Raw genomic sequence first — 19,509 nt, forward strand, 5'->3', positions numbered from 1 at the left:
GTGTTTGTGCCTCTGCAATAGAACATTGAGTAAGGGAAAAGGCATTTACATACTTTGAACCACGAACTACTTTGTTACTTATTTTTAAGAAAATTCAGTTACTCAAGATTCTTGAATTTACAAGACTCTTTTAAACATATTAAACTGTAGATTTTTTATGATTTTTAAGTGTTTGCACGCAAATCAGCGTTGATTTTATAAAAGTTTGTTAAATATTGTAATTTTTCGTAAAACTGACCTGTGCTCATCTTTGGGGCTGGGGATGAATTTGACGCATTCTCGCTTCTGGAAGGTGGCCTCTATCCAGCTGCGGGCGGCCAACTGCAACAGAATAATGATAAATTAGCAACACAACTATAAACAATCAACAAAACAAGAATATCACTGACGTTCAATCAATCAACACTACCTCTTAGCTTAGAACATCATTAGCGAAGTAATCGTTGTATTGCTCATGAAATATATTGCGGTTCGATCAGCCCAGGTTGTTAATTTAAGTGATCAATAACAAGTATACTCCTGTTCATAGTAATATTAGAACATATACAGTCAATATACAATTAGAGCAATCAGAACAACATTGAAAAACTCATGAAACTTCTAGGGGTTTTTAAAAGGTTAGCGGCCCTGTTTACCCTGCATTTTCTTATCCACATGAGACTCGGGGCTGTGAATATAAGTATCAAGTAAATTAAAACGTGAGTTAGTACAGAACATAAATACACTGTACTGATAAAATATTGAATTACGATCCCTGATATCGGCTAGTAGTTTTGCGTTTCAACCCATAAACTTGAACTTATTTAATTCAAGATGGTACAATCAATGAAAAGTGTTATTGACGAAAATGCACATGGAAAATTAGAAACCAGAGAAACAATACTGGATTTAATCATTTCAGTCTCGCGTGGGCAAGCTGATCCAATTTTGATATTCAATTGGCCGTTCCACCCTCGGTCTAGCGACAGAAACATATCTCAAAGCTGGCGTGTCTGTGGATGGAAATGTGATTCGATTCAAACACGACTCTTCAATCAGAAATAAATCCTCACATTCAAACATAACTTGGATTCTTCTGTACATTTTGCGCTAGCATTTAAAATTCCATCGTGCTTGTAACCCAATCAGTGGACCGAAGATTCATTTTGGCGTAGGTTCTATAGTTTTTTTTTTATTTAGTCAATTAGTAAAATAAATAATAATTATTAGCCAATAATGAAATCAAGTAACACAAAATATCACTGAGGTTAGATATATCTGAGGTAAAATAGAATTTTATCAGCTCGTGCGCTATATACTCATATAAAAAAAAAAAAACAACCATTTAATTTAACAAATGGTTCTCAAGTGTGGAAATACGGGGAGTCCCAAAAAGAATGGATAAAAAAGTAAACTGGCATAAAACCATTATTCTTAAAGATAAAAAGTTAACTTTATATACAATTTTTCCATAACTCCCTATCCTTACGTTTTTCCTACCTTGGTTTCACCACCCAACCTCCATATGTTCTCCGTAATTTGCTCGAAGAAGAACAAGTCGGTGTTCCAGCTCTGACCACACATTGTGGCGCATTTTACATTTTATTTCAAAGGCTTCCATAACCTTCATCTTTTTTTAAGTTTAGCTACGTTTGAGATCGGCTAGCGATACACTTGATTGTTCACAAACCCCCAGGCCAAAAATATCACTCCGCAGATTTTGTTTCTATAAACCATTTAATGTGCTTTCTACTGCATCTCCATAACTGTATTATTTTGAAAATTGAAACGCACCGACAACTATGGAACAGCTTATTACTATTGAAGGTTACTAAAAAAACTTAAAGATGCCAGCTTTAAATTGATTCATAGTTGACTTTCCTACGAACCTTGGCAGCACGTATATTAAACTGTAGATTTGATCCATTCTTTTTTGACACGGTGTACTTTTTGTAACGAATGCAATTGATATTTGGTTGTTCCATGTGTAACTAAAACTTTTGATTAATCCCATTCCATCAAGACCATGTTGGTTTATGCAACAGAGACTTTGAGATGTTCCGCCTACCCACAAACCTCAGCGGCGTGTGAGACACACACGAGATGACGTCACTGTTTTAGATAAATAAGACACACACAACAAACAGGTTAGGCGAAATACTATTAAAACTCATGATGGTTTGTTAACAGTGTTCAAATTAGTGTTTAAAGACCTTTGTATTATAGAAATATTCACCTATTTTAAGTAATTCTGTAATTCTGTCTTAACATTTTGGCTGAGGATATAATTTTACTAAGTGATTCACAGAGGTAATGTAGACAAACTAGAAATAACAACAAAACTATTTAAGCTCTTTAAGGTTTTTGAGGTATGTATATTATCAGCTTCACAGCTGATGAAGCTGTGTATGAATCCATGGAGGTGTGGGGGGTGTGGAGGAATGAATGGAACGTGTAGACATGCAACTGACTATAATCAGTAGGATTCTTTAGCTAGGGCAATTTATAAAATACTAATTAACAAAGAAAGGTAGGCCCTGTTTTTAACTCGTAAAAAAGCTACTGCGTCTCTCAGTATCGGGCTTGCAACCCTTTGATTGCTATGCGAGCGCTACAACCATTGATTTCCCCAGCTATACAATCGATAAAGCTTAATATCTGTTACGTATAAAGAGTCATGTGTCTATAAAATCATACATTCTATTCTGGGAAGACGTGTGAGAGAAAAGCAAAGATAAAGTAAACTAAAGTTAAGAAAGTGACAAACATTTACGAGTAAACTTGAATGTCAGCTAGACTAATGACATTGAATATGTCAACGTGCCTTTCACTCCAGGTGTCTTAGATTTTAACACTCTAACTATTACGGGTAAAAAGATTTGTTTAAAATATTTTAAAGGTTAGGGGTTTTATAAGGTATATACGTGACAGGGGTTTGGTTATTTCAAGATTATGAATCAACAACTTGACGGATTTTCATGATTTTTGTGTTGACAGAAAGACAATTTTAAAACGAAAGAAACATCAAAGCCAAAACTTGTATTTTAAGTGTGTGTTAGTAAGTTGTTAGATTGACTATCAACGCACTATTTTATTTCATTTTAAACGCCAAAATCATTTTTTGTCATACATTTGTCACATGTATTTTGCCTTACCGAGCTATAAATGTTTAACTTGTGAAAAAAAAAAAACAGAATACAAAATATAAATAGTCTAATAAATCATTTATTGAGAGCTCAACCATGAATTCAGTGTTGAATCAGGAAAAAAATGAAGTAATTATTGACAACTTACAACTCCTATAGTAACCAGAAGGTTATAAAATAGAAATCTATAACTTATCACATCAGAGTGAAACAATGAAAAACTTATTAACCAAGTTTGGCTGGTAAACCATTGTTGACATGGTTCTTGTCAACATGTGGTAATCCTTCACTACAGTATTAAGGCTTCACTAAGGTCGTGTTAGCTTGGCCAACTTGTGTCGCATCTACAAGCTCCTTAAGGATAACTTTAGACCATTTATATTCATTGCTTGGTATCCACTTTCAATATTCATTATTGCCTTACACGGTGAACAGTCTTAATTAGTTTCTAATGGTAGCACAAGAACTATTTTATTTGAAGAAAATTGATTTTTTATGATTAATCAGTGGTTAATATGTTGAGAGCCAGCATTCATTTTCCAGTAGGAATGTTAAAACTGAATAATGTATTTCCGATTTGATATTTATTTGTAACTTATTTCTTATTTCCTTTAAATAATAGTTTCCGAAACACTACTAGGGACATATTTAAGTTGTTCACCCTATAGACTTAGATCTTATTCATGCATTCGAAAAACAAAAATGTGATCGATTTATTCCTTTTTAGAATGTATTAATACAAATTATGAATAAACCAATGCATTCAAGTGTTGCCAGTAACAAAGATCTAAACTCTAAATCTAAAGATCTGAATCCTAAAAAGTACGATCAAAACATTTTTTTTTGCGTTAATCATTTCGTAGATTATGCTGTAAAATAATACATGTTTTAATACCTTTAGACCACACAATGAAATTAAGAAAACTATTTTTTTTTTACAGAATACGAGCTGGTCAATATCACAAGGGTTTAAAGCCTTGATAGAGGATGGAATTCAACAGATCTGTTATGAATAAAACCTTATTTTAAAATTGTTGAAAACGAGGGAAAGATTAGATGAGGTAAAAAGGGAGGTTGGCACACCTTAGCACAGTTGTTTCAGGATCTTTATCTCTTGGTGGTATATATGTTTAAAAACAAAATATCCTAATGAAAATTAAACTTCTCGTTCAAAGTCACACGTGATGCATTTTTGTTAACAAATACCGGTCCAATAAAATATTTTAAGATAAAAACATTTGGTAAATAAACCTAAAGAGAAAAAAATATTGAACTATCTAAATAGAGCTAATAAAGGCTAACAGTGGCCATGAAAAGCGCATATTGATATTATACAATTAGATTTAACAATATAATTGATTGAGTACAATATAATTAATTAATTAGTTATAGCTACAGTCAGAGCTGCTCAAGATAAGAAAACTAGTCCTATTATTTTATAAATAACGGCAATGCCACAGTAGGTTTAAAAAAATATACGTAGTTAAATATTTTAACTAACTTTATGATTAGGAAACATGATGTGAGGACCCATTTAGACAAATGTGTATAAATGGGTTTTATTAAAAACTTCTGCAAGATAATTTACTGAGCAATTGCTGTTTAAATGGCTTATAATGAATAGTAATGATAATAATGTATATTATATTTTAATTAAAGAAAATACTATAAATAAAGAATTTTTTGATTAAAAGATACGAAAGAATTATTGTTCTTATTGGCAGATGCTGTAAAATGATTGCACTGAAAGCACGGCTAATGTTATTATAATAAAATACACGAGACATATTTTAATACTTTTGTTAATTTAAATTTTATTAAAGTGAATGTGTCCTACAAGTACTTATCATTATTATATCTAAGTAATCGAACACAATTACTATTGTGGTGAGTGCACCAATAGCCTGTTAAAACCAGCTGGAAAATGATTAGTTTTAAATTGTATAAATTTGTTTTTTGTTTATTCTAATACTAGCAGAGTAGATACCCGTCCTTCGTACGGGGTTGGCGTATAAGTATAAAATGCTTATTGCAGTTATACTCAAGCTTTGCATTTGCAATGAGGGAGGACATAGTTTGATAAAATTTGCATCTTTAAATTTAATTTATAATATTCTATAGTAATAAACATCTACCATAGCCATAATGTTCTATAACTTCCCCTAAACAAACAAAAAAATAATCGAAAATTCGCAAAATATCACAAATTATTTATTAAATAAAAAAAAAACATATTAACTGTAAACAATCCTACATTGACAGTTAGTTCTCGTTGCGTATCACAAAATGAGCTGTTTTCATAAATGCAAAAAAATATAGTGCTGCACCCTGTTGGTAGATCTTATAACTTTTTAATGCTTTTGCATATCATAGAACCAACTTTTTTACTTGAAACAGCTGACTAAATTCTTTAATTCCCTTCAAGTATGAATACTCATAAGGTTAACATGGGGAACTACAGAGCCACTGGGGCGGAGCCCGAAAGGATTTTTGAGATAAGAATATGCCTATATGTTAATCGGGAATGTGAGCTTTCATCATGCCAAATTTCAGACCAATCCGTCCAGTAGTTAATGCGTGATTGAACTTCAAAAAAAGAAACAAACAAACAAACAAACAAACACACAAACACAAAAACTTTCACATTTATAATATTAGTAAGATAAGATGTTTCCATAATTATCTAATAGTTTCCTGGTTTTTGTCCTTTACACTGTTATGTTTTTCTTTCCAATGAAATAATATTTTCTGTCAGTTTCTTAAATAATTTTATCCAAAAAGTAACACGCAATATTAAAGAAGAACGTACCTCTTTAACTATGATTTAAATAATTATGTACTGAGAAATATTAAATGCTCTAAGCCCTCCTTGAATGTTCTAATTAACTAAAAATTATTCACCTTTCTCTGAAACACGTGTTTTAAAAGAACTCGAAATCATTTCTGACAATCTAATCAAATTATACTCAATGAGAGTCTTTATATAATGTTGTAAAGGAAAGTCTTCAGAATATTTGCAAGCGATCTCAATTCAGCTCCGGACTTGGCAATATATAAGCGATCGACTGCAGGTAGGGAAGGAATTTATCTCATTTGAAGGTTAGGGCTGGTCGGAATCCTGATAGATTATTGACGGCCATATTCATTTTGATGTATAAGTTGCAATATTCATCACTTTGTACTAACATATATTTACAAAATGTGTAAAACAAATTAAATATTCTTGATTATCTAAAACTCATTATAATATCGAGTGACTAAAAATATCGGATTTCCAAGTGGTACTGTCGCCTTGGTGATACTATGGTATACACTATCTGTATCCAACGTCCATTGGAATAAATCATAGTTTAAAATTTTTCACAGTCTAGAGAAAAAGGCATTAGTTATCAAATCAATAGATTAGAATAGTTTGTAAGTTAGAAAAGGCACTAATACACTCTTGTTATGTACAAATACAATAATTATGGACACATTATTAATTTAAATGTCGCATATAAGAAATGTTGGTACCACAAACTCAATAAAACATCATTTTACTAATTATACTCAGATAGCAAACACAAGCATAAAACCAATCCAAGGGCCCAAATAATACAGTCTTACTTACATCCTGAAATGGAGACTTTACCTAAAACATAAAAGAAATCCTATAACTATTTTACTGCAAATACCAATAATTTAATATAAAGTAAGTCATTTTAAGTTTTTATTCTTTTCTGTTAACGAGCTATGTCCACAGTTACTTTTGACAAACCAGTTGATATATTGTGAGAATTTCTTTGAATAAATAGCCCATGTCAGGTATTGGTTAAAATCCATACACAAAATGCGTGGTTAAGTCAATAAGTAAATTATAAATTAACAATAACGAAAGAAAATTATTGAAAATGAATTGTTGAAACTAATGATTTATTAATTGGTTAAAAGTAAAAAAAGCTTAAGTTGGTTAAGCATTAAATAGCTTAAAACTGTTATATAATTATATATAATTTAATTATTTTGAGTAATAGATAAACAGTTAATAATAAACTGATTAACTTAGTAAATGAAGTAAATATTTCCAACAAGCTAATTCGGGTTGAAATTAGTTCAGATTTGTTTATAACTCAATTTCGTCCAGGCTCATGATTCGGTTGGAACTAATTTAGAAAATAACCCTGGAAGCTAAAGAAATTGGGCTTTTACTAATACAAATCACAGAATTAACAATTTCATTACAAAAACTATTTCAGTCGATTTTAAGCTATGTTGTACAGAGTTCCACGTTAAAATAATCCGTTATTTGTTACTCTGTTAGATGATTCATATTTGTTCCATAAGATACACCATTTAATATTTAAACTATATTGAACTATACATACGCTAGTAATCGTTTCATTACATAACAAAATCACTCGCCGAACGCAATCTTCGGCTATATCTACAAAAATCGTTCGACCATAAATTTAATTTTTATGGTTTCTTTACAATGTCCCTATTTCTAGAAACAAGTGGATCATGGTTAAAGTCGTAAAAGAAGAGCAAACGGGGTCAAAAAGTAGGACAATTGGACGACGGTGTATCCATTATAAACGTATATGTGCATTGTTATCTAACGTATAAAGAATGTTTAACATAAATTGAACTTAGAAATAATACATGTCAAATGAGGTTGGCTAAAAACATATAAATCAAACTAACATATTCCAGTGCGACGTTTGACCAAATAACACAATATCGTTCCTTTACCCCCAAAGATTGTCCCATTTTTGCATACATGGAGTGTGGCTAACGGCATGAAAGGGATGCAAATGGGGTCAGTAAGATGTAAGTGGGGTAATAAGACGAGATTGTACAGCTGGACACGACCGAAGTGTTTGTAAGATGTACGATAGAACACTACTTCCACTGGAGGAGAGTTGTTAAATTGTTCTGCAATAGTGAAATTACAACAAGAATTGCAATAGTTGTTAGAAATCGTAGTTTTTGTTGCTTTAAATTTGTTTAATAATACACTACCGCTATGTAGACATACAATTCACATGTTAGGTTCGTAAATACTATTTTTTTAGGTATACATCAGCTATCACTGTATGAACTGAGATAGAAACAAAACTATAATTCTAGCTGCTTTATGGGAGAGACTCGATGAATTTTGTTTTATTTGAGTTAACATTTAGCTGTAGCTGTGAGGTCTGCTTTAATATTCAAAGTAAATGGTTCGAAGCAGTTTTATCGTGAAATCAGAAATAACCAAGACACTGATGCTGAAGACACATTTCAACATGATCTACTTTTCTTATACAATAATGATATCAGAGAGTAGTATAGCATTGCTCTCCGAGTATAGCTTATTTAGTTAGGTTTCTGGTAATCCTACAGTTGACAGCTAAGAAAGCAACAGGTTATCCGGGGGAAAATGTTGCCAAATAACATAATATTTACCTAAACAAAGCAATATTTCGTTTTACAAATGCATTTCTGGCTCATACATAGACGTCAATGAACTTTAAAGGGATTTCTAGCCAAAAATACGAACAAATCTTGAAAACTCCGTTAGGTACAAAACCCAATTTTAAAATGAATAAATAAACGCAACAACTACTGTTACAGTAAAAATAATGCAGTATCTGCATTAAATTAAAAATTCAAAATTCATTTGTTTCAATATTCGATTATTTGGTATTTATAATTTGTGGTGGGAGGCACAAAGGAGTCATGAAGAGAATGGATTGATGTTCAATTTAAAATGGGGTTCTGGCAATATTTAAAATGAGTTTGAACTATGGAGTGACATTTCATCACTGAAATTGTGATTAGTTTAGAAGATCTTAAAAAATATAATTTATATGTTCAGTGTGGTGGAGTTAGATAATCGTGTAACACGTAGATAGCTATTTTAATACAAGCTGCTATGCTGCAACAAGGGGAGTGCGTAAAAAAGAATACGCTGTTTTGATATGCTTTATGATATAATTACACATACATTATTTACTTTAGAAACATAACACTTGTTTTACATAGTACTGTAGTGTAGTAAAGTTCTAGTGTTTAAATTTTACTGTACCAGTTTAACAATGTATTATAGATTGCCTTGAACGTATTGTTAAACTGACGAATGCTTTGGACATTAGGTTTATAAATAAATAAGCAACGCTGATAATTACGACAGATTTGATAACTAGTAAAAACTACAAACTACAATTTGACATAAACGAAAGATAAGCTGCAGCAGCACTAATCGTGTTGGGGATACATAGATTAAGGTAGAAATTGTAAAGTTTGTTTCTAAACGAATCAGCTCCGGGCCACGCCATACACTAACTGTGTTATCTCAGCAAAGTTTATATCTGGTAATGTATTCTGTCCTTTATGTTGATACCGTACTTCTTTATTAATTATAAAATACAAAATATAAACAAATATGTACCAAATTTTAATTAACATTATATTGTATTGGAAAACCAGCTTGGTTTGAGTGTGTATAGTGTTGGACTAGCAATCTTAATCAGGATCAATCTTGAAAATGTCAACAGATTTTTTTTGTCTGAGACTGAGCCCAGTTGTTCTTGATATTTTTATTTCGATAAAGAATCCTGGTTGAAAAAAAAACAGCTTTGACTATTAATACAACGTATTAGCCAATAAAAAGCTATACAGGCTATACTCTACTCTCCCCAGAGACCGGCAAAGCTCATTCTGTATAAAGCTAAGACCATCATCATTAGGGGCAAAGCCTTTTCGAACGTGTTTTTAAAAACTTTGTTATACCATATACAAACATTTGATAGAAAAGATTAACTGAAAATAACTATGCCGGTATTAATAAAAAAATTGTTATCTTCTTAATCTTTGAAATGTTCAGGTAAATGATTGAATGATAATTTTGGGGTAAAAAAGTTGCATGTTAATGTTAAAGGAAGTTAAAGGCTTGAAAACTATAAACTAGGGAGAGCAACAGTCATTTAGGTTCATGAAATTGTAAAATATCCTGTATTGAAACACATTAATATTATTGTGGTAATAACAGTATTTTATTTTTTTTGTGTATAAAAAAATTTCCTCTAAAATATGTCTCCCCTTATTTTCTTTTTTAGGTACCAAGTTGAGGTACATTTAACATTCAAACAATTAAGATCCATTGCAATTATCGCAGTATACAAGGCCAACAGTAATAAAACGAATGACAAATTAAGAAACCATACAAATTACAGTATAGACAAATATTTTATATCCATCAGCAATTGCATCGCCTAATGTAAACTGTGAACCGAACCATTAAATGTGTCAAATGGTTCGGTAGCGTTGATTGGTCAGAGTTGTAATCTTAACTGCCGCCATTACTGCACCCATTACTGCCGCCAAGTTGGTAAAGATCGCCGTTAAACCAGGGTGCGTGACTTGATACTGAAGTGGGACGAATTTGTAACTTGTACTACTTTTGCTAAGGCGACATGAATACATGATTGATGTATATAGTATCTTTTATAATAAAGGAAAAATGTGATACACTAAATATTTATCATCCAAGCATAATTAGAATCACATTTTTTAGACTCATTACATAAGTTGTTTAGTTAGGTACGAAAAAAGGTCAAGCCTTTCCCATTGAACAGGGATCGACAAGAAGGGTTAAAACTGCTCTTAGAATACTCTTTGAGACCCCTCAGAGTGTTCTTATAATAGACTTTTCAAACTTAAAGCCAGATTAAAATACGTAGTTAATCCTAGGATGTCCCTTTGAAATGAAATTCAAGGACGATTTCAAGGTTTTCCAGGTTTCACATTCAAAACTATCAGGACAAACCATGTCACTCAAAAAAATTGAAACTTGCTTATTTGTACCAACTAGTACATAAAAAAAAAAACATAAAAGGGCCAAAAATAACTTACATTTAAAAATAAAAGTACAATTAAGTTTCTAACTTAAAAAGTTAAAATTACTTTTTAGTAATGAGTATTATTAAGAAAGAGATATTCAAGAAAGATAGTTTTATCTCTTTCTTATAGTATACACCATTGGATAAATTCAACGGAAAATAAGTATAGACACGAACAAGTTTAATTTAAAAGTGTTAGTATAAAAGTTTTTCCAATAAACATAACGAGTTTTAGAATGTACAACCTTTACCAGGTAGCAACCTCCCACTTAATGCGAGATAAAGAGTCGTGCACGAGATGTGAAAAATTGATAAAACATATCTTGGTAAGTTTCAAAGATTTTATGCTCTAAACTATTAGATGAACGACAATCGCAACTGAAATGCAGTTTAGAAAACGCGTACTATGGATAACGTATAAAGTGTAATAATCATAAAGTAACATTGCAACCAAGACAAGACGCTACGATACCAAGTAAAATTTGTATGTCCAATTAGAAGGAAATTTCTACTAGAATATATCTCCTATAACAATCCGATCATGCATTTATACTGTGTTTTACTAAAACTGCTAGTTTTAGACAAAGAATCTCCGCGTAAAACAAGGGAATTATGAAGAAAATGTGGTAGCAAAACACAAACAACTTGAACTTTGTGTCTTCAACGCAGGACATTGAAACTCAAGATAAGCTTTTGAAAACTCAATTTATTCAGCTTTCTCAGGCCAAGCCAAGTTCGTTATCAGGGATTTAATGGCGCTCGTCTTTCACTTTAGTAATATTAGCTTCTTCATCTTAACCCTAGCAATATTGCCTATATTATCGTAACACTTTGGCTTATTAAGGCTATACATAACACGAGATCTGTAAGATTCATCTCAGACATGCATTAGTATAAAGGGTGTTAGGGCTACGATAGAACAGTAACACTTATCTCGAACATGTTCGTCTGTCTACATTGCCCGCATGTAGAGGTGTACTGTACTTGGTTAATGTGTACTTGGGGCATTGTTATGGGTTGAGAAGTTATAAATTAGTTGTGACAACTCGTAATACTCAGTTAATTTTGTGTGGTTTGGTTACATTTTTATTTATACAGATTTGTGACAAAAGTAAGTTTTGACAAAGATTGGAAACTGATTTATTTGTTTCCAAACCCTCTCCCCGAGTCCCATTGACAAATAAGAATGGATCACCAAATTATTCAAATACCTTACTATTAAAATGACATTTCAGTTGGAAACTGTTTAACCGTTAAACGGAAAAAAACGAAAACTTTTAACTCGGTGGCAGACTGGCAGTAAACTATTAAGTGTCTAAAGGTGTAAAGAAAAGTGAAGTTTAAAGGAAAAGTGACTATAATGAAAACCTAATGAATATAATAAATGTTTAAATAGGATACATTCGTGCACATAAAACTATATATTGGCTGCAAGGATAAACTAGGTTAGACCACGGAGAATATTTTAGTCGTGAAACAATAAAGAGCAAGGTACAAGCAGGAATTATAATGGAGATGGATCTACGAGTTATCCATGTAACCTTTAATCCCAGGTGATCAAAATGTTGAAAACATTGGGCGGACGGATATAATTGGATGCCTAAAAATATATACAATGTTATCCCAAAGGATTAAACATGCTTTATACCACCAAAGTTTAAGAGTGGGATGATGTAAGTGTAAGTATTTATAGCAGTATGAAAGTTCAATCGAGTATCAGATTGGAATTTATTTTATTTTTTGTATCCTGATGTAAATGAGTGTGAACAGGGAGACACAGTGTTGTGTAAATTAAGGTTATAGTTATTGTTAAGATATATTTTTTTTTAAGTACAATAACAAAATATTATACCCATACTAAAAAAGCAATTTTTGGATTTATTCCTAGCAAACTAGGCACGAGTCTGGGATTGTTGTTCACATTACATCAGGCTAGACCTAGGGGTTGTGGCATTATCACTTAGATAAAATAGATTGGTGATTTGGTGATTTGGCGGGATTTGAGGACTCGGGACCTCAGGCACCGAAGTCCCGCGCTCTAACCGCTAGACCAGCTCGCTCCCCCACTACAACAGTAATGGGAACAGTGTTATACAGTATAGTCAATGGTAATAGTAAGGGATTGCCGGATTAAGAAAAACTCTATTTTGATCGTTTGTTTGGAAAACCTCATCCTCAGATAGAAAAAAAAAAAAAAAACTGATTAAAGATCAAGTAACCACTGTAACATATGTAATGAATGCTAATTGGGAGACAGGAAAAAACGCTAGCTTTATAATACACTAACGAGAATATTCACCATAAATTATTACTTTTACGTAAAAATTTTTTCATATAAATTTTAAATATTAATATTACGTGAATTATTGACCTATGATTAAAGTACAACGTTAAAATATTGTATGCTAGTTTGTAAAAATACGTTACTAAAATATACGTTATACGTTGTTAAATACGTTGTAAAATATTATAGTTATTATTAGTAACGAGGAAACGTAAATTATATAGATGGTTCTAATGTTTGTTAAAATACGAAAAATACAAGTTTTAACAAAATAATATATATCAAGAATAATATTTCCCACATTAAGGACTGATAAAGTGAAGGGCTATATGAAGTGGTGAAAGTGCGTCACTTAGGATCAAGTCCTGACAATCACCAACGGCCTTTAGAAATGTGATAATGACTTAGCTTCCTTATCTATTAACTGCTGTTAGATTGAGAGTTGAGAATAATAACGTATAATGAGGAAACGAGTTTATTACGTCAAAAACTACACTTTAGTGAATCCATTTTTGTATACATATTTTTCTAGCACATCTAATTGCTTATGATGATTGATTCGATTTACTTCTGCTTAGTTTATTGGTTCTTGTAATTTACAGGAAATAAACAGCTGCCATCAATTAGAATAATAAAATCGTATAAGGTATTATGGACTTGAATTTTGGATTAAATTTTACGGGCTGCATTAATTATAGGTGAAACGACAACAACAAACAATAACAGATTATCCCAATCTAATATTGCAATAATAACAAAATCTACATGACAATAATAAACAAAATAGTTTAGCAAACATACCGTAATGAATTCTGGTTCAGTTGTTTATTAAGTCAGATTAAACGCCTATTGCAATATTTATACGCTTTCAGACTCAATGTAAATAACTAATATACCAGGAATGTGCCCAGTGAACTCCGCTTTCCAACAAACATTTTGTACCGATTTACACTCTTGCCCAAGTTTTGAAATGTCAACAGAATCAAAGTTTGCAGTAAATCCCAACAACCTGTTGAGCTTCGGTCGAAGTTTCAAATCTCTTTTTGGAACAAACTTAGGAGGACTTATGATAACTTTTCTGTAAATTTAATAGACAGGATGAAAGTGTTAAACTAGCAATCCGAGACATGAATTAAATAATCTATATAGTTCGAGACATATTATTATTATTAATATTTTTTTTTATTTGGAAGTTATGATAATAAAAAAGACTATGTTGTATCATAGATTAAAAGTGTAGTGTCTAGATAACTTTAATCTGTGGTTATATATACGGTATTTTAGTACAATACATTTTTCGTCACCTTTCACAGTAAACAGCTTCTTTCAGTACTCTTTTTAGACCGGAAAGTCGTCGTTTATCGACTGAGAAAGAAGACGCTACAAGCTAGTTTTTAAGGGGATTTATATGCTTGTACCGACCACACCTACATCCAGTCCTTGTGGCGTAAACATATAAATAACATGTATATTTTAATGTATAGCATGGCATCCACTTGAGATAATACAGTTCCCAGTAGTTCAGAACCCATGTTACAATACAGTTTTTGACCTCAGCTTGTTTTCTGGCGTCAATATCACTACCATTATTTAAAAATATCATAAACTAACTTAAACTAGCATCACTAGTTTTACTAGCATTAAAACCTGACTCTAGTTGAAGTGTTTCAGTGACTTCCAGTAACCTTTCTGTAATATTGTGCTTTAGCGTTATCGTAAACCGAGCAATTCTAATGCCGTCATAAAATATTATGTCACGAAATGCGGATAATAACAATCAAACCGACATTGACTCACGACCCATAACGTTTACTTGAATTGTTTTAGGATGAAAGAGTTTATGATTTGTCTGGTATTTACACTGCCTTGTAATAGTAGCTTTTTATACTGTTTCATGCCTTAACATTTAATAGCATGGAAGTATATTTGGAATCGATCTATAAAAAGATTTGAGTGTTGGAGAATGAGGCTGTCCTTATTTTCTTGTAGGTGGAAGAATAATATAAAAAATCGATATAACATTAAATTTCTTTATTTATTGTCTTTAAATCATGAAGCAGCACCTAGTTTACCCCAAAAACAACATATTTGGTATATTTGAACGAGCATATTATACGTGTTCTATTATTTACATTGGATTTTATCTTAAGTATTTTTCTACACATGGTTGATGGAAATGTAAAAGGTTCTGGTTCTGCAATGGCTTCCCTATATTGTTTAGAATTATCAAACGTGTGCGTGAACGAAGCTCTAAGCTCTATACAATCTAGCATCCCTTAATTGACCTATGTTATATTTGGTCTAAAAATGTCTACAGTTAAAAAAATAAATATTTAGGTGTCCATTTAAATATATACGGAGGTAATGTAGCCTATTGTATTGTTCATAAATTTATTAATAAAGTATGAATGTACAGAGATAAAGATAAATTTTGATTTAATACATTTAATAATTTGACTACCTAAAGGAGTTGAAAGTTCACAAAGATTTCATTCAAGATTGCAGTTGTATCGGAGATTAAGATCAATTTTCTGGGCTTCAATACACAGTTAATAAGGACGAGTAAACCAGGTTTAAAATTGTGTAATACAAAAATCATCATTCACTACATAGACGGTTATTAGATTTGAAAAACAATAAACCACTGTGCTACACAATTTTTGTAAAAAAAGTAGAGCGGTTGATGACAACAAGAAAAGAAATACTACAAACAAAAGTAAATAAAAATTCAAAGTAAAACATCAGATGGATAGCAGTTTTTACATTTGAATTTAATTAATGTAACTAAAAGAACGGAAGAGTTCAAGATGGAAAAACTCGCAACGTGGAAGAGGGGAAGAAACATTTATTTACTTAAACATTTTATTTTTGAATACACTTTATTTTTACAAGTAAGGAAGTAGGGATTTCGCTAACTCTGAATGCTGAACTTTACCCGTCATTTAAGCCTTTAAGAGGGTCGAAACAAACCCTGGTAAATAACGGGGCTCGATAAGAGCACTTTTACTTTTGAAATGCGTTAACTTCCAACGTCTACGCTCTTAAGGAAATTCTTTACACCCCTGAATTTCCTTGTTCTACAAGTTTTAAAACTACATTTTATTTGGAAAGAAAAGACAAATTAACATCATACGTGTTGGTACTGCAAATATAGTACATGCAAATAATTTTTAATTATTACGGATAGCGATGCAGACTAATTTATTATATCCTTAAAGCAAACGAATTTGTAGGCATACCTTTAAAAAACAAGGTTAATATTGTGAAATAAAATATAAAATGAATCAACAAATTAAATCAAAGATACTTATAAATATTTGTTTAAGTTTGGATCATGAGTTTACTTGACTACTAAGTAAAGGAACACACAGTTTTCTTATCATCATTTTGGGAAAACTTCGTTAAAAATAGCAAATTACCCGCAAAATTCCACGAAAATATATCAATTTAATAAGCAATATTGAGCTCAATAGCCAACATTCTAGAGCTTCTCTCGAACTTTAATAACGCGTCCGATCAAAGAAAAAGGTCTTATAAATATTTCACAAAATGATGTTTCTGTTAAAGTTTACAGTAATTCTATACCTCTGGAAAAATTTATGCTATATCCATGGCTACATTCTAAATACCCTTCCCAGTTGTCGTAGACCAGGGGATTTCGTTTATTTGAATTGGTTTTAAAATATAGCATTTATCTAAATGTTACTTTGCTCGCTAATTTGTCTCACTATCCGTAGTGAGCCACAAATACAAGTAGGCCTAAGTTGATTTTAATTAAATTATAATCCACAGGGCAAGATATGAATTAAATTAACCCTTATCAGTTAAAAGTTATAAATGAACAACAGAGCCAACGTTTTGAAAAACAAAACCTAATGAAAAAATGTAAAACTATACACCAATGAAGATGGTAAAAGGAGAGTATATTTCGTTTGTCGAGTTTGATGTTAGACATGACATTGTTTACTAGTCTGCTCAATAATGCAGCTCAACCACAGAACAACACAGCCTGAATGTTGTAAAGTGTTTGTTGAATACGTAATAACTTTCGAGCACATAACAAAAACCGTAGAAAAATCTCATTTGCAATTCAAGATCAAATATTGTATTAAAATCGTTGAAATCGACGCACTCGGCAAGCCTAGTGCATACACATTTTTGCATACACATTTTTCATTTATTAAAAGAACCATTTCGTTCACAAGTTGCAAAAATAACTATTTCGATCATGTGAAGCTATTAGTTAGTGATTCGGTACTACAAGTTATACAAAATATTATAGTCAGTACTGTCATTTTTGGTTCATTGAACTGTTCATTCTAAATAAATGTACTTACTCTACTCTAACCATAACTCCAATCTCCATTGAATGATTCATGATCAATCGTAAAAGTAAGTAACTTACTCTCTCCGGCCATGTTTAAAGACATTCATAGTTAATTAGCTGATTCATACAGTTTAAAACATCAAAAATGTGTAAATACCATTTCTACTTCGACTTTATAACAATATAAGGCGTAAACCCAGTAATAGAATGTCTTTCGAAAGTCCAGAAGTCATAAAGTGACACAGGGTAGGTCGTAAAGAATGTAAGGCCCATGTATTACACATTACAGATTTACAGTGTGAGGAAAATATTGAGCTCACGTTCCGTACTTTGTGACTCTTTACAACTTTACTTATTGATTTTACCATTGACTTTAGATATTGCTATTAGACGTATTGTGTGTTTGTTGTCGGATGATGGCGATTAAATTTCTTTCAGGGTAAGGTTTCTTTCAGCTTACGTTAAACTTTGGTTTCAACTCCAGATGATGAACAGTAATTTTGAACAAATTTTTAAATCTGCATCAAGAAATAAATAACTATGATATGAAAATTCAATATACATACAAACAAAACAGAGACGCAACTTAAAACTACAGCCAGCTGATCCTTTTTTTGCATGTCAAACCCGAGAGAAAATGTCTTTAATAATACTTTTACAAAAGTTATTGGTACATGTATACTGTATGTATCTTATAGAGTTTTAGAACATACTTCAAAAACAATGGTAATATCATTCAAAAACCGTTTAAAAAAATATATTCTAAGTAAGTTAATAAGAATATGGACTTTATAATAATTACAACTCCAGATAGCTCTTCCTTAAAATATATATCGTTTATGTTGTTATATTTTGTGTATATTTTTCTTTGTATTTCAAAGAGTATTGAGGTTTGATGATTCATTTGTGTTGAACAATCATAGACAATTACTGAATGCGTGTTGATTGCAGTTTTAGAGTTTTTAAACAACAAAAACATACTCTATACAAATTATGAGTGTATGTAAACGTAAAGTTTCTGAGTCGGGTTACTTTTTAAGCTTTCATAAGACCCAGAAACTGTCTAAAATGTAATTAAATGGATTTATTTCAATTAATGTTTATGATGAAAAAAAAGTGCAATCATAGAACCTCTTACAATATCCCAAATCTGGTTAAATTTGTTTTATATTTAAAATTTTCATGAACTTTAATTTTTTTTTACAAAAGTTTGTTAGAACTTCATGGAGGAATATTTTCTCTAAACACTACTTCAGTAATTCTTTGTTAAATGTCGCGTCGTCCCAAAAGGTTTTTTAGGTCCTTTAAGTAGCGGAATGACCGGAAACAGTGTTGGCGGGCGCGGGAGTTCTGCCCGGGCTGCAGCGTATTGATTGCACCTGTTGCTGCGGCATTGCTGCGTGTCGCGTCGTACTGTAGTACAAACTCAGTACAAACTTGCACAATCGAGACCTTTGTGCAACACATATACATAGTAAGCAGTTACAATTGTTTAAAGAAACAATACGAGCGCATACACGGCGTGTACAGTTGTAATGGTACAAAGTTTCGAAACCTATCAGTGCAAACTACATAGTAAAAAATATTTTAACACTAGTTTTTTGCGCTCATACGACGAATATAGTAGTGCCTACTACTACTTTACACAAACTTACAAATCTAAAACTCCCAGGTAAAAAAAATGCAACACTAATACGATGCGAATACGACGTACGGTATGCAGTAGTAAAAACCTGTAACAAACTTAGACATCATACGATGTTAGGTGATTGCAAAATTAGGCATCAACAGACTAACAGACTAATTTAAACCTTAAGGTTCATATTTATGTTGTATACAAATGGATACTTAATGAGTAATCCTTTTTGTCGATAGGTTGTGAATTGATCTTGTATCAATATATTTTGCCTC

At 31.6% G+C, this 19,509-nt stretch overlaps 1 long non-coding RNA gene across 2 annotated transcripts in view; it reads right to left on the reverse strand.

Moving 5' to 3' along the window:
* Positions 1-237: 237 nt before the first annotated feature.
* LOC128996160 (uncharacterized) overlaps positions 238-19,509 on the reverse strand; it is a 190,820-nt gene continuing 171,548 nt past the window's right edge. Inside the window, exon 4 of one of the 2 annotated variants that reach the window (XR_008491024.1) lies at positions 238-321. This is a non-coding gene — a long non-coding RNA (uncharacterized LOC128996160). The remainder of the gene's footprint in view (positions 322-19,509) is intronic. The other variant, XR_008491023.1, reaches the window with a different exon arrangement.

Source organism: Macrosteles quadrilineatus, unplaced genomic scaffold (assembly GCF_028750875.1).
Source record: "Macrosteles quadrilineatus isolate MER2022 unplaced genomic scaffold, UCM_ALF_1.0 Scaffold_6__1_contigs__length_79288215, whole genome shotgun sequence".
NCBI classification, from domain to species: domain Eukaryota; kingdom Metazoa; phylum Arthropoda; class Insecta; order Hemiptera; family Cicadellidae; genus Macrosteles; species Macrosteles quadrilineatus.